A 17,301-nucleotide genomic window follows, 5' to 3' on the forward strand; every position below is an offset into this window, starting at 1 on the left:
TGTCCGCACAATAGTTGTCCATCCACATTATAATCTAGCCCTATATATATATATATATATATATATATATATATATATATATATATATATATATATATATAGGTAGGTAGGTTCAAATGTGGATCCACATCTATTGTGTGGATGTAGGGATCATTCTACACCAAGCAATTCAAAAACATTGATAAGAGTATATTAGTAATTCTTTTTTTCATTTATGGTAAATTGTTAAATTAATTAATAACCTTTAAATAGAAAATCATTTTTAATTCAGACCTAATCTATCTTCATCGGCCAACCACTAGAAATGATCAACAATCATCTTCATCTTCATCCTATAATCATGGTTCTTTAAAAAAGGAAACTGCTATTCGTTCACTCACTCAATAAAAAAGCACAAATTCATACAAATAAAACCTCAATATCAAGAATTAATTAAAATCCCATTCTTTCAGAATATAGCGGCATGAATCAACATTCTTTAAGATTTTCCTTCCAACAGAAATTCAATTCTTACAGAATTCTAAATCCACGTTTCACATTAACTACATTCTTTAAGAATAATAAAAAATACGAACATCGTATGAACTTGAATGCCCTTATTCTATTGTTTTAAGAATACTATGTTCTTCATACAATACCCTTCATTAAAGCCTTCTTGTGCTTGTTGTATATGTTGGATTAGTGTCTAAGTCCATAACTATTTTAGTATGTACTTGACCCGATGGTGCATGGTCCTTTTGGGTTGCCTTCACCATAGCAACTTGACAGGGTGATTTGTGAAGAGAGAAGAGATATTATTATATTAATATATTATGAGAATAATATATTAAAGGAATAATAATATTATTTGATTAATATTAGTCATAAATTAATTAGGAATTAATTTGGTGACTAAGAGAGGTTAATTGAATAAAGGGGCTTAAACTGTCAAATGTGTGATAGTTGAGTTTTTGGGCTATGAATCCTTATGGGATATAGGGTGGCCGAGTTTAAGGAGTACGGGCTCCTTGAATTCGTCCAAGCCTTACTCTAGAAGGATCTTTGGATTGCTTAGGTCCTAAGTTATTCAATTAGGGTTAAGGATGTAACCCTAGTAACTCATAGTATAAATAGACCCCATAGGTGAGGGAAATCGACTACCTGGTTGCATTGGAAACCCTAGAGCCGATTTTCTCATCCCTCCTCTCTCTCCAAATCATCCTCTTGCTAGTTGGTGTTTGTAAGCTATTAGAGGAGTGACAATTGTGACTCTAAGCTCCAAGAACAAGAAGATTCAAGCAAGCAACTTAAGGTATTATTCTAGATCTGATTTCATATGTTATGATTCAATTGTTTACTCTAGATCTTGCATCATAAGCCTTGGAAACATTGCATGTTCAATTAGAGAAATCTAGATCCAAGCATTAGGGTTTGCATGTGCACATAGGAAAGTTCTTATGGCTCAAACCCATCAGTGGTATCAGAGCTTAGATTGATTTCTATTGAATTGATGCATTGTTTGATTGTTCTTGCCATGAAAAATCATTTTTATGCCCCTGACTGACAGACTCGGCGAGTCCCATTGTGGACTCGGCGAGTAGCATGAACTCGACGAGTCCATAATGGGACTCGGCGAGTCCGGGCGTCAGTCTGAGTTGATTTCGGGATTTCTTGCTGTTTTGCTTGAGGATACTTGCCTTAATTGTTTTGGGTCATTAAAATCTGAATTTTATCATATAATTGAATATATCCTTAACAAAACAAAAGATAATTACCATTTGATTGAATAATAATTTCCTTATATGATAATAATTGATTATTTGAATTAATTGGTAAATTGTCTTGCAAGTAATATTGACTAGGTCAAATTTAGATAATCATTAAATTAATTAGTTGATTTATATTATTTGCTATTTGATCCTTTATGTTTTGAAAAAGTTCAAAACTTGTCCTCAAGTTTTGAAATTTAAGTTTTGTGATTAAAAGTTTAATTTGATATATTTAAATTTCAAACCTTAGAATTTTACAAGTTTTAAAATTCACCCTTATACTTATAATATTATAAGATTAATAAATATATATGTATAACTTAAATGCTAGTCTTACCGTTAGTAGGCCTCATTCACGAAGCCGATCTATAAGGGGGGTATAAGGTTATGGCCTATAAAATGGCCGTTTAATGGGTGTCCATTCTCACCCACCGCTTCCTTGATTGGTGGAGGGTCGTTAGCCGAAGGGTAGGATAGGGCAAACCTTTCCTCATTAAAAGTATAATGATTCTATATAAAGTAACTAAATGCTTTTACAAAATTCCCAATCTTAGTTACTTTAGGCAAAAGTGAATTTGATGCAATTCCATGAAATTACACTTTGTACCCTTGCAAAGACGTTAGTGGAGCGTGTGTGGTTAACCGGCACACTAATTGGTTCTAAGCAAAGGTGGCAAAGGGTGACTCAATGTTTGTCATAGTTCGGTGGAGCGTGTGTGGTTAACCGGCACATCGAATAGGTGACTGTAACATTGGGGGCACCATGTAAGTTTGCATGGTTATTCACACCATGTTTTGTGATCCTCGACATCCCAGTCACAAATCGAGGGGCATATCGAGATTTAAACATGCCATTGAAAAGTTCAATGAATCTCAAAGGATCTAGGAGTTTTTCAATACATTTAAAACCTAATCTCTTTTTCGTTTTTCATGGTGGAAAATTAGTGAATCGTCATTCACTTACCTTCAAATGTTCTGTAATTTGGGTTACAACATCCCTCTCCCAAGTTGTAGAGTATTGTGTTGGGTCCTAGCCTTAATATATCATTTTGGGTGATTTATTAAGGACTAAATCAACTGACTTGATTTTTCTCCCGTTTTGTAGATGTCCGAATCTAACCGTGGTCTTCCCAAATCCCATGGAAAATGTTTTCCCACTCAAAGTGGAAGTCTTTTACACAATGAAGGTGAAAGATCAATCCTTGCATTGTGGACTAGCTTGGTTTCGCTTCCTCCACCTCCTCCTGTTGTTCTCCCAAACCCACAAGACTGAAGATTTGAAAGGTTCAAGATCACTCAAGCCCGGTTGGCAATGAAACATGAAGATGGAAAATCCGTGTGTGCTCACGTCCTAGGGATGAAATCACACATCGATAGGTTGATAATGTTGGGTGCAACTTTCCCAACGGAGTTGGCTGTAGACTGGGTCCTTAAGTCACTCCCTAAATCATATGATAAGTTCATAAGAGAGTATTATATGATGGATATTGACGCGACCCTCATTGACCTAACTTACATGCTAATTGCCGCTGAATCAGAAATGGTTTGGCAAAGTAATGGAGCATATTTGTCTGGTAACTCAACCAACCATGCTTCCGTGGTCACACGAAAACACACCATTTTCACTCGAATCAATTGCGATCCCCTTTTGTTTTCAGAGTTTCAAACTCTCATTAGTTTGTAATATGTGTATACATAAGAATGAGATGCGGATCGAGAACAGATTAAATCAGAGTAGGATCTCAGTGGAGATGCAGAGGGAGTGATAGAGATTTTCAGCAGAAAGACGACGCGGAGTTTGGGCCTGCTATCGTCGGTGGATCTCGAACTCCGTATTGTCTTTGTTTGTTTTTATTTTTTCATTTGATGCCCTTCCGCTATAACTAAATCACAATGACACCCCTCATACTTTTTCTTATTACAAATAAATTCTTTCAAAATTTCAAATAATTTTTTATTAAAAGCTCAAAATATTAGGAAAAATAAAATAATTTTTTATTTAGTTTATCCGTGACAAACACAATGTCAAACACACTAAAGGAATCACTTTCACCCATTATATAAAGTTATCTATTAAACAAAACTTCATACAATTGAATTCTTTCAAAATATTAAAGAAATGACTTTTATTATAAAGCTATTATATTAAAATTTAAGTACTTATATAATGCTCGATGAAAATTATCGATTAAATACTTTGAAGTGTGAACTATGCAAACTAAATTCTTTTAATAAACTTTGGTACAATGATAAAAAATGAGAGAAATAAGATTGATTCAATATATATATATATATATATATATATATATATATATATATATATATATATATATATATATATATATAATTTTGTTTTTTACATCTATTGTGTGTCCGTAAGCATAATTCTGGACCAATGGATGAATAAAATCAATGGTCATGATTTGAGGGTCTACGATATTACAATAGGGTAACATGTACCATATAATTACACAAATTTCAGCAGAAGGGTGTTTTGGTCAATTAACCTATATTAAAAAAGGAAATTTTCGGATTTTAAAGGATAATTAATTTCTTTTTTTTTAAATCTGGATTTTTTAAATTAATTCAAATTTAATTCTATTATAATTTCTAATACTAACCGATTTTATTCTGTCAGAATGACAGAGAGTCAAACATAAACTAGTAAATATATTTTCGATTTTATTCTTTCAGAATATGGTTCATTCAATATATTTTTTATAATTAACATGCTTAAATAATTATACAACATATTATCAAGAATAACATTTTCTAAAGAATACAGATTTTATTTTTTAAGAATCATTAATTACATTAATTCGTAAAGAATAAGACTAAACAATTATTACATTCTGAAAATAAATGATTAATAATGGTTTAAGAATTACATTTATTCTTAAAGATTAAAACTAAGAATGGTTAAAAAAATAAAAATAAAAACATCAAAATCTAACAAAAACACTAATCCATTCTGAAAGAATATATTGTTAAGAAACATTTTATACATTCTAGCAGAATACATTCTGCTAGAATACTCTTGTTCTCCATGTTTTCTTCTTTTTCCACATCAATGGCAGCCTCTTCAAAATCTATATCCACAAAAGAAAATATAATCAACTTTAAAATGTTAAAACTTTTAATATATTCTAAAAGAATAAAACTATAAATTCTAATAGAATGTGTTAGACATTAAAGACTTGTAATTTATTCTAACATTTTGTTTATTCTAACAGAATGTTTTCTTCTTGTCACCCATGTTTAGTGTATCTATGTCAAAACAGACAACTCAGTGTTGCAAGCGTATACACCTCTGGTGCATAAAAATGAAGATATAACATAAATCAAAAGAAACTTGGAGGGAAATTTCATCATTGTCCTACAAAATTCTCTAAATTATTCCAACTAAACTGAATTAGGTCAGAATTACGCAAACTAATCCTTCCTTGAAGCGAGTTTAATGTTATTCAATAACTCTTACGAGTCACAAGTTAATAATCAAGCAAGCGACTTTAGCAAGAGAAACATAAAAAGGTACCATCACAATCGAAGATGAAAGTCTCGACCGAGTCAATTAAGGCATAGGCATTTTCCAGAGGCTGTGCAGCGACGGAGGCGGCGGCGGCGGCGCATGTGACATCCAGTTTCGTCTTCCTATCCATTCTGTAAGAGTAATTACTCCATTTGATTGTGGTGCTGATCTTCTTGTCACGGTGTTCGTTGATCAAGGAAGAACTGAATGACGACGGGATCAAAACTGAAGAAATGCGCTTGAAATTAGAGAAAAATCTTTGAGGAAGGAGGAGGACGTCGACAATGGTTTTTGTAGGGTTTAAAAAACTGATTGCAATTTTATAGGGATTTGATTTGATTTTAATTTTGGAATTTATTTAATATACATGCAATATTACTAATTTACCTTTATTGATTTATTTAAAAATTTAATTTGTGCTAAATTCTGATTGGTCCATATATGCACACAATACTTGTTGAAAACATTTGAACCTAACTCTATCTATCTCTCTCTCTCTCTCTCTATATATATATATATATATATATATATATATATATATATATATATGACTGCAATGAGTCATTTAACCGCCCACTTCATTTTCAGTCGTTGGATCATACCTGAAAGTAAACCTCAGTCGTTATAATTCACTACTTTTTAGTTATGTCACTTTTGGTTAGCCTTCGAATAACTTTTTCCGCAAGTTCAATCAGCTGCAGAAAGCGCCCCCTCCCACGATCTCTACATTCATCTCCCTCATCCATGATCTTTGCCTCATCGTCTTCAACCCCATACAATCTTCCTATAAATCTCCATTTGGGTTCATCGATTCCTTTAAATTTCTCATCCAGATCGATTAGCTTTTCAAATCTCTACTTATTTTTTTTTGTTGATTCATGGTTTTTGTTTCTTTACACATAATGAGGATTTGAGTTTTGTGCTAAGGTTTATTTCCCTCATCATTCTCCTAGGTTCATGTATAAATAGACTCCCTCCTTATCATTGGAGTGTTCATTCATGTTCACATTTAAGGCTTTTGAAAAAATTACCTAAAAGAATAAGCTTTTGAAGTTTAATGTTTTATTTCATATTGTTGCATATGTAGACCATCCACGATCCACATACTACCCAAAATAATAAGCTTTTGCTTTTGCTACATATTAAATTGAGTTTTTCAATAAAATACTATATATGGAAGTCAGATATAAGAAAATGACATCATTTCAATAATTATTACAAAACGACCATCTAATTTTCTACTGATTCGGAATGCTTTTTTTTGGCAAACGACCAATAATTATTACAAAACGACCATCTAATTTTCTATATATGGAAGTCACATATAAGAAAATGACATCATTTCAATATATATATATATATATATATATATATATATATATATATATATATATATATATAGAGAGAGAGAGAGAGAGAGCTAGGTTCAAATGTAGATTAACATCTATTGTGCGGACGTGTGGACATTGCTATTCTATAAGAATGACAAAGAAAATATGTTGTTTGATAATATGAATACGTTTAATCTTACATAACTATTGTCATTATCACACATTCTCACTAATTAAATCGTCTATAAGATTATTATACACTTTTTATTATTATTCTCATTCTGTCAGAATGTTGTCAGGATGTTTATTGAGTCGTATTGTGTAAGAATGAAAATGAGTGAAAAACGATGTTTGAGTACAAAAATGAATAAGAATTATTGAGAATTGATTAAAATGACGATATTTATGTGAGGTTGAACGTATTCACATTAATAAACAATTTATTTTCTTAGTTATTCTCATAGAAAAGCACTGTCCGCACAATAGTTGTCCATCCACATTATAATCTAGCCCTATATATATATATATATATATATATATATATATATATATATATATATATATATATATAGGTAGGTAGGTTCAAATGTGGATCCACATCTATTGTGTGGATGTAGGGATCATTCTACACCAAGCAATTCAAAAACATTGATAAGAGTATATTAGTAATTCTTTTTTTCATTTATGGTAAATTGTTAAATTAATTAATAACCTTTAAATAGAAAATCATTTTTAATTCAGACCTAATCTATCTTCATCGGCCAACCACTAGAAATGATCAACAATCATCTTCATCTTCATCCTATAATCATGGTTCTTTAAAAAAGGAAACTGCTATTCGTTCACTCACTCAATAAAAAAGCACAAATTCATACAAATAAAACCTCAATATCAAGAATTAATTAAAATCCCATTCTTTCAGAATATAGCGGCATGAATCAACATTCTTTAAGATTTTCCTTCCAACAGAAATTCAATTCTTACAGAATTCTAAATCCACGTTTCACATTAACTACATTCTTTAAGAATAATAAAAAATACGAACATCGTATGAACTTGAATGCCCTTATTCTATTGTTTTAAGAATACTATGTTCTTCATACAATACCCTTCATTAAAGCCTTCTTGTGCTTGTTGTATATGTTGGATTAGTGTCTAAGTCCATAACTATTTTAGTATGTACTTGACCCGATGGTGCATGGTCCTTTTGGGTTGCCTTCACCATAGCAACTTGACAGGGTGATTTGTGAAGAGAGAAGAGATATTATTATATTAATATATTATGAGAATAATATATTAAAGGAATAATAATATTATTTGATTAATATTAGTCATAAATTAATTAGGAATTAATTTGGTGACTAAGAGAGGTTAATTGAATAAAGGGGCTTAAACTGTCAAATGTGTGATAGTTGAGTTTTTGGGCTATGAATCCTTATGGGATATAGGGTGGCCGAGTTTAAGGAGTACGGGCTCCTTGAATTCGTCCAAGCCTTACTCTAGAAGGATCTTTGGATTGCTTAGGTCCTAAGTTATTCAATTAGGGTTAAGGATGTAACCCTAGTAACTCATAGTATAAATAGACCCCATAGGTGAGGGAAATCGACTACCTGGTTGCATTGGAAACCCTAGAGCCGATTTTCTCATCCCTCCTCTCTCTCCAAATCATCCTCTTGCTAGTTGGTGTTTGTAAGCTATTAGAGGAGTGACAATTGTGACTCTAAGCTCCAAGAACAAGAAGATTCAAGCAAGCAACTTAAGGTATTATTCTAGATCTGATTTCATATGTTATGATTCAATTGTTTACTCTAGATCTTGCATCATAAGCCTTGGAAACATTGCATGTTCAATTAGAGAAATCTAGATCCAAGCATTAGGGTTTGCATGTGCACATAGGAAAGTTCTTATGGCTCAAACCCATCAGTATTATCTTTGATTGTTGAAGATCAGAAGCAGTTTAAAATTCTGATTTGGAAGACTTGGTCGTATGCGATAATTAAGGGAAATCTGAGTGTTTTGCCAAGAATAAGCCACATTCCTTGTATGGATATGAAGGAAATATAAATGAAATATGTGCTTTTACTCAAGTACAGCTAATTAAGGTTGTAGTTTCCTTTTTGTTTTTAGAAAGCATTTAATTAGAATAGTATTTTACATTCCTACCGTTACTAACCATATTTGTTTATATAGAATTGTATTTTTCTATTTTTTTATTTTAATTAAAAATACAAACGACTTCCTTAAAAATAGCTTAAATTATTGATTCACATTTATCCCTACATCCACACAATATATATCATCCTCATTATAACGTAACCATATATATATATATATATATATATATATATATATATATATATATATATATAAAAGCTTAAGTTATTTTATTTTTACTGATTATTGTGTGTTAGAATGCATAGATCTGGACCAACGGATGGAATTAATCAATGGACATGATTTAAGAGTGTATGATATTACAATGGGATAGCATGTACCATATAATCACATAAATTTTAGCAAAAGGGTATTTTGGACAATTAACTACAATTATAAAAGGAAGTTTTCGGATTTTTAGGGTTAATTAATTCTCCTAATTTTAAAAATCTGAATTTTTTAAATTAATTCAATTTTAATTCTAACGTAATTTGTAAACATAAACGATTTAATTCTTATTTTTTTATTAGAATGATACTCTTTCAGAATTTTATTATATTAGAATATTATTAAAGAATAACAAAATTCTTAAATTTGATGTTGAAAAATAACAACATTCTAATATATTCTTATACATCCGAACTTAAATACAAATTCATACATATTCTTACAGACTAAAAGTCTTATACATTTTAATATAATTATACATATTCTAAAAGAATATCAACAAAAATGAATAAAATTATTAAAAAATAACAACATTATTAAAATGTGAGTATGATCTAACTTTATTCATTCTTCAAGTTATTCATTTTAGGCGTTCAACACATTCTTTCAGTCATTCCTATCACAAATACAACAAAAACTAATAATGGTTAAAAACATGTTACTTGCAATTAACTATCACTTTATATATTCTGGTAGAATACATAGAATATGAGAGAATACATAGAATATATTCTGGCAGAATACATAGATTTTATTCTGGCAGAATATATTCTGACAGAATACATAGAATACATTCAAAAGTATCGTATTTACTGCTAAGATAATTTTAGATTCCAAATACACAATAACGAGAGACAATAGAAATTGAAATTTAAAATCACAAATTGAACCAAAATAATACACAAACAAATTAATTACCTTTTTAATCAATTTTCTAGAACAAGATGAGTAGCTTTCACCAATCTATGTTGGCATATGATATCAAACCTTTACTATGTTGGTATATGAAATCAAACAAAATTAATTCACTGTGTTGGCATATGAAATCAACCCCATCAATATATACACAATATGGTATGAATTAGTGATGTAACAGATCTAAGTTGTGATAAGAATGAAATTTGAAACCTTAGATTTACCTGCACTCGCTGGCGAAAATCTTAGCATTCTTTTGTAGATTATTCTACCAGAATATAACATTCTTTGTTGAATATTCTAACAGAATAATATACTTGTTGCATAATATTCTTAAGGTGCCAATTATCAAAGTTTCATGCCTCGAATTTCATCGCAGTAGAGAGAATATGGAATTTTGTATCCCATAATCTACAAATTGGATATATCTTGTCGCTACGATTATCAAAATTTCTGGAATAAAACATAAATAATGGTTAGGAAATTGTTCAATACTTCTATTGGAAAGATTATAAATGTTTGATGATATGTCAACAAATATAATTGAAGCTGTAATCAATATAATGAAAAAAAAACAATTATGTGCCATATCATTGAGTTTAATCCTTAATAAAAAATTCACAAATAACAACCAAAACCATCCAACATAAAACATTCTTAAAGAATCACTAAACTAAAAGCACAATTACATTGTAAAATTCTAACAGAATGTATATATGATATAGAATGTATATATTCTTGAACCCAACAAACATCTTCTGGTTCCTAAATTGTATGAACAACACTTTCAGTTGTATGTTATGGAATATTAAGATTCTTGAATACTAGAGTGCAATAATATACATATACAATGAAAACAACCAAATCTAAAGAAAATCGATGTGGAGTGATTGTTTTTGTTAGCTTTGACTTTGGAGACAAACTTTGTAGGTTCATATTTTCATCGAAGACATCATGTATCTTCAGATTTATCAGCTTCTTGAACTCCCTCTTTCCTAAAACTTATGTTTTTTTAATACATCAAGACAATCTTGTTTCATTTATCTGGTTCAAGTCTCCATCTTGTGTTCTTTTTTCCTGTTGATAAGACCAAAGCCAAAATTCAGCATTACCAAATTACATATCAAAATTTTGCTAAAAAGGATATAAGAATATGATTACCTGTGATTAAAAGTATAGTGGAAGTCTGTATGATGTTTTGCAACTAAAAGATATATAAGAATATGTTTACCTGTACAGAATAGTGGCAATTCAAAAATAGGAAGTAATTACCGTGTGTTTAGCATTCAAATCAGATTTCATAAGCAAATTAAATCATCATGTTTATGTAATAACTAATCATAAGCAAAGTCAAAATAAAGAAAATAAACGCCTCATTAGACCAACACAAGATTAGATTAACAAAACTACAATGGCTAATTTTCAAATTGGTATAAATACTTATCAGTAGACATCATGTTTATGGAATAACTAATAATAAGAAAAGTCAAAATAGAGAAATATAAAGATCTCATTAGGCCAACACCAGACCAGATTAACAAAACTACATATTCTAATTTCCAAATGGGTATAAATACTTATCAATGGACATCATGTGCAAATGAATGGATGAAATATTTGATTCAAGCTTTTTAACAAACAGTTGGCAGGCAATAATCAAATGCCTTTTGAATTTTAGAAATTACAGTAAAGAATGGGTCTTGCACTGGGAGTCTTTGGAGCTGTTCTAAACACTAAAAAAATGAAAATAACTGATTAAGGAACTGTCTAAATCTGCTTAAGATCAACAGCTAACACCAGGACCATCTCGCTGAAACAGTCCGTGTCACCGACCTCCATGGTTGTGTCGACTGTTTTGGTGGTTTTTCAAGTGAATTTTGATCAGATAAGGAAAAGAACTACCTGAGGTCGATGGAGAAGCAAGGAAAAAGTGACTGGGAGCTATTTGAGAGTTAGATAAATTGAAGGCAGGGAGGAGAACTGGTGAGGGTCGCTGCTCCTTCTTCTTCGGTGAACTGTGCCGACAAGGCCTGCTTAGGATCGGGGGTTGCTTCAACTGGCCATGGCATTGATTGGTACAGTTTGTCATCAAAAATAGAAGGAAGAAGAGAGGTTGGGTTGGAGATGGCAACAAATTCGGTTGATGTTGGGCTCTTTTCTGGTGATCAGGAGGAACACGAGGGTGAGGGAGTTTAAGGAGATGAAAAGAGACGGAGGTATGTCGATGGAATGAATAGAGGGGTGATTGGTAGGGTTTTAAATTGATTTCCCTTATTTAAAAGGGGTATTAAATGTTTTCAATAATTACTAAAATTAAATAAGTAAAGATTACTATTATACTCCCAAAACAATTTATTAATTATTTAATATTTCCTGAATTTTGATTGGTCCTAAGAGGCACACAATAGTTGTTAGAAACATTTGAACCTAACTATATATATATATATATATATATATATATATATATATATATATATATAGAAAAATGAATATGTGCATGTATGCAATATTAGGTATAGAACCATCTAAATTGACTTCATTTTGATTAAAAAACACAATTTTCTTTCAGTGTTAGCTTCTTCCTATAGCTTTTGAACTCATATTATTTTTTATTTTGTAATTCATCCTCAACATTTATATATTTCAAATGTGTTTTTTATTAGACCTCTCTACTAGAAGTTTCATAACTTCCTCCGACACCTACCTTATATGTACTTGCATTGTTTTTTTTATGGATTATGGGAAGAAGTTTATCAGGTTTTTAATGAACAATTTCAATCTTTCACTATAGTTTTTTGTATTAAATTTCAATATATCGAACTACATGTAGTTGGTAAAATATTCTTATACACGGTTTGTGGTACAAAATTAAAGTTATAAAACTCCATAAAAAATATATACAAAACCTAACATAAGCTCTAATAGAGGATACAAGAAATATGGTGGAGATATTTGATTGATTTTTGTTAAAATTTTGTAGTTTTTGATGGTTCTATACCTAATATTAGGTACATAACAATCACATATTCCCCAAGCTCATATATATATATATATATATATATATATATATATATATATATATATATATATATATATATATATATATATATATATATATACCGTCTTCAGTTTTCTCGCCAACTACTAGTGAAATTGATCGGTTGATTTTGTATGACATTTATTATCTTTGTTTTATCGATTAAATTTATTTATGAATTACGCTACTTTGATGACTATTTTAATGAAATATGTAGATTCTAAAAAATGTTGGTGATTTTAGTGTCACCGGTTCATTTTATGTAATGAGATTTATATATGTTTCATGGGGATTGTATCGTACTTTTAATACAATGTTAGAGGTGCGGAGTGCACACTTGTATTAATCTAGATTGATCTCGGTACGACAAAAATAGCGGGGGTCAAGGGGGTTGCGTCCCCTTGCGGGGTTCCAAGGGGCGTTTCCTCTTGGCGAGTGTCTCGTTGCCCACTCATCGCGCTAGGAAAAATGTGAAATTAATAGAGGGACCTTAATAGTAATTATTGAGTTTCGGGGGGTTCAAATATAATTTCATATGGTTATCAACTGATAACTTCCTTATCCAAATTCAGTTGAGTTTTGAATTCTAAGTGATATCAGAACATTCTCTCTGGTCATTGAAACATACAAAAATTGCACACACACCAAATTCTCTCTCGTTTTGATCAAATTTTTGTGCCTGGAATCTTGACTGTTCTTTTAAGGATTATCCAAGATCGAATTTCTCGTAACCCAGACATAGGGAAGAAATATCGGTTTGGAAAGTGAACCTATACTATCCTTAAAGAATCCAGTGATTATAGTATTTTGTTTCTATCCTATCTTCTAACAAAAAGTAATGGAATGTTGCAAAAAGATGCATAAACACGTTCAAGAAATTTCACGAAGAAAAGTGATATAAAAAGGTCAGAAAAATAAGAACTGATTAAAGGAAGCTAAAGAGAAAACTACTTAAGCAAAAAAGAATAAAAGAGAAGAAATAAAATGGAATAAGGCAAGAAGCAGCCATGCGTGTTAGTGTGTGTGTGTGTGTATGTGTATTGCTCCAAGAAAAAATGGATTAACCATGTGGATTTGTAATAAAATAAACTAAAACAGTTTTGTTGTGGTGCAGGAAGTAACAAAACAATGGACATAAAATATGGGAAGAAAAACTTAGAATTATACAAATATGGGAAGAAAAACTTAGAATTACTTGCTTAAAAAAAACCTCGATCACACCTACTTTTATACTAAAAGAATTAGAGACCTAATGAGACTCTAAAACAATAAAACACAACTTAAATAGGTCATGTTCATAAAATGCCCTTTCATTAAAAATCTGTTTAACCCAACAATCACCCCATTAATCGGATTGGTCATATCACTCGTTCACAAGAGTGTCTGTTCCTCTTCGAGTAGATTTACCTCTTGTTTCTCCCATTTAGGACACTCGTTGCTATAGTGACCAAACCCACCATATTTGTAACATTTAACATGATTTTATCTCTGACACGTTCATTACTATATCGACTCTTCCCCAATCCACAACCTCGTCCCTGATGTCACACCCCCAAACTGGAACGGCGGAAACGGTCGGGGGCGAAGGACGTCATGTTTAGTATCACAACACATGTATCATAGTAATCAAAGTAACACACAACCATTGCATTTATATTAAAGTGTTTACAAAGTATGTGATTCACAAAAGTTAGACTCCAAAAGTAAATAACAAAACAAGACATGAAGCTACTATGCTCCATCTTCTGAGTCTCAGCGCGCGTACCAGTCTACTAGTTTCCTGAGAATACAAGTTATTTTGAAAGAGTAGATCAGCATTTAAGTTGGTGAGTTCATAAGTATTTTAGTGAGGTATTTTGTTTCTAAAGAATCCAGTGATTATAGTATTTTGTTTCTATCCTATCTTCTAACAAAAAGTAATGGAATGTTGCAAAAAGATGCATAAACACGTTCAAGAAATTTCACGAAGAAAAGTGATATAAAAAGGTCAGAAAAATAAGAACTGATTAAAGGAAGCTAAAGAGAAAACTACTTAAGCAAAAAAGAATAAAAGAGAAGAAATAAAATGGAATAAGGCAAGAAGCAGCCATGCGTGTTAGTGTGTGTGTGTGTGTGTGTGTGTATGTGTATTGCTCCAAGAAAAAATGGATTAACCATGTGGATTTGTAATAAAATAAACTAAAACAGTTTTGTTGTGGTGCAGGAAGTAACAAAACAATGGACATAAAATATGGGAAGAAAAACTTAGAATTATACAAATATGGGAAGAAAAACTTAGAATTACTTGCTTAAAAAAAACCTCGATCACACCTACTTTTATACTAAAAGAATTAGAGACCTAATGAGACTCTAAAACAATAAAACACAACTTAAATAGGTCATGTTCATAAAATGCCCTTTCATTAAAAATCTGTTTAACCCAACAATCACCCCATTAATCGGATTGGTCATATCACTCGTTCACAAGAGTGTCTGTTCCTCTTCGAGTAGATTTACCTCTTGTTTCTCCCATTTAGGACACTCGTTGCTATAGTGACCAAACCCACCATATTTGTAACATTTAACATGATTTTATCTCTGACACGTTCATTACTATATCGACTCTTCCCCAATCCACAACCTCGTCCCTGATGTCACACCCCCAAACTGGAACGGCGGAAACGGTCGGGGGCGAAGGACGTCATGTTTAGTATCACAACACATGTATCATAGTAATCAAAGTAACACACAACCATTGCATTTATATTAAAGTGTTTACAAAGTATGTGATTCACAAAAGTTAGACTCCAAAAGTAAATAACAAAACAAGACATGAAGCTACTATGCTCCATCTTCTGAGTCTCATCGCGCGTACCAGTCTACTAGTTTCCTGAGAATACAAGTTATTTTGAAAGAGTAGATCAGCATTTAAGTTGGTGAGTTCATAAGTATTTTAGTGAGGTAAAGTAAGTTCTAAGTTCTTTTAGAAAAGTTCGCTTGTTCCTCCAGAAGATCCTATATCTTCTGATATGATGAAAGATAAGTAAAAATGGCTCTACAATCCCTTCTATGAGTACTAAGGGGATACAAGTTATATAAAACCCAGAGTAAAACAGACAATCGATTGTGTGAATCTGCCCTAAGCCCACAACCAAACAAGGAACAGGAAATGAGACGGAAGTCACACATCCCATTGTTTGTTAGATCTTCGTTGTATATAACCCTGGCGTATTCATTTGGTACTCACGGAGTTAACTGTAATAGTTCCTTTATATTTGATGAAAACATTCTTTAAGAAAAACCCTTATTTCCTTTAGTAAAAATGGTAACCACAATAGTTCCTTCTATAATCTCTTAGTTTATACTAGCTATATATAATCTAATATCGACCGGATAGTTAATTGTGTGAATCTGCCCTAAGCCCACAACCAAACAAGGAACAGGAAGTAAGGCGGAAAGCACACATCTTGTGACATCCCCAAAGTCACGGCCAGAAAAGACCGATTTAATTTATGCTTTTAAATAAAATCAGAGTAATCCTTTGATTAAAAGAGTTGCGGAATTCTTTCCCAAAACAAAATATGATAAGAATTTATCAAAGCATTTCATAAAAAAATGTATTTTCATTATATAACAAAACCTCGGGATGTCATGTTCCAATACAGACCAAAAGCATAAACAATACAAAATAGACCTTACAACAGTTACATATAACTCATAATCCAAAAACATCTTGACAATGTCATCCAACTTATGCTCTCGCGCCACTACCTGTAATACAAAGAAACTGAGTGGGTCAGGCTTGGGAGCCTGGTGATCATATAGGGTTTTCAACCCACAATAAATAGTTATATTTAGTTCATCAACCAACAATAACCCGATTACCCATTCCCGTTATCCTCACTTTATGTCCCTAAAACAACTATCACAAGGGACCTAGTCTAAGGATTTTCATCGGGGTGGACATTACTGCAAAGGGGTGTCCTTAACAATAGATGTCCTAAAGGCAACCATGAGGGGGATGGAGTACACCGGTGAACACATCGTTCACAACACCTACAGGTTATGAGCCTGCTAGCGTTCCACTGGACTGTCTAGAAAGAGTCCGTGGTCGTCATCCATACTCCGCTAGATGACTAGATCAACAACAACATCGAGGCCTCTCATCATTTTATTTCATCACACACCAACTGTCTACCCATGTTCTACCCAACATATTAGTAGATAAAATATATACATTTATATACAGCTTAAAACCTGTACAAAACATCCATTCAACAACTAGTTCAAATAAACAAATAATATATAAACACATAACACGTATTTTATAAAGAATACTTCATATCTATGTGTTAGAAGAAAACGAATATACACTCACTT

Source organism: Lactuca virosa, chromosome 4 (assembly GCF_052849685.1).
Source record: "Lactuca virosa cultivar CGN04683 chromosome 4, Lactuca_virosa_CGN04683_v6, whole genome shotgun sequence".
In the NCBI taxonomy this organism is placed as follows: domain Eukaryota; kingdom Viridiplantae; phylum Streptophyta; class Magnoliopsida; order Asterales; family Asteraceae; genus Lactuca; species Lactuca virosa.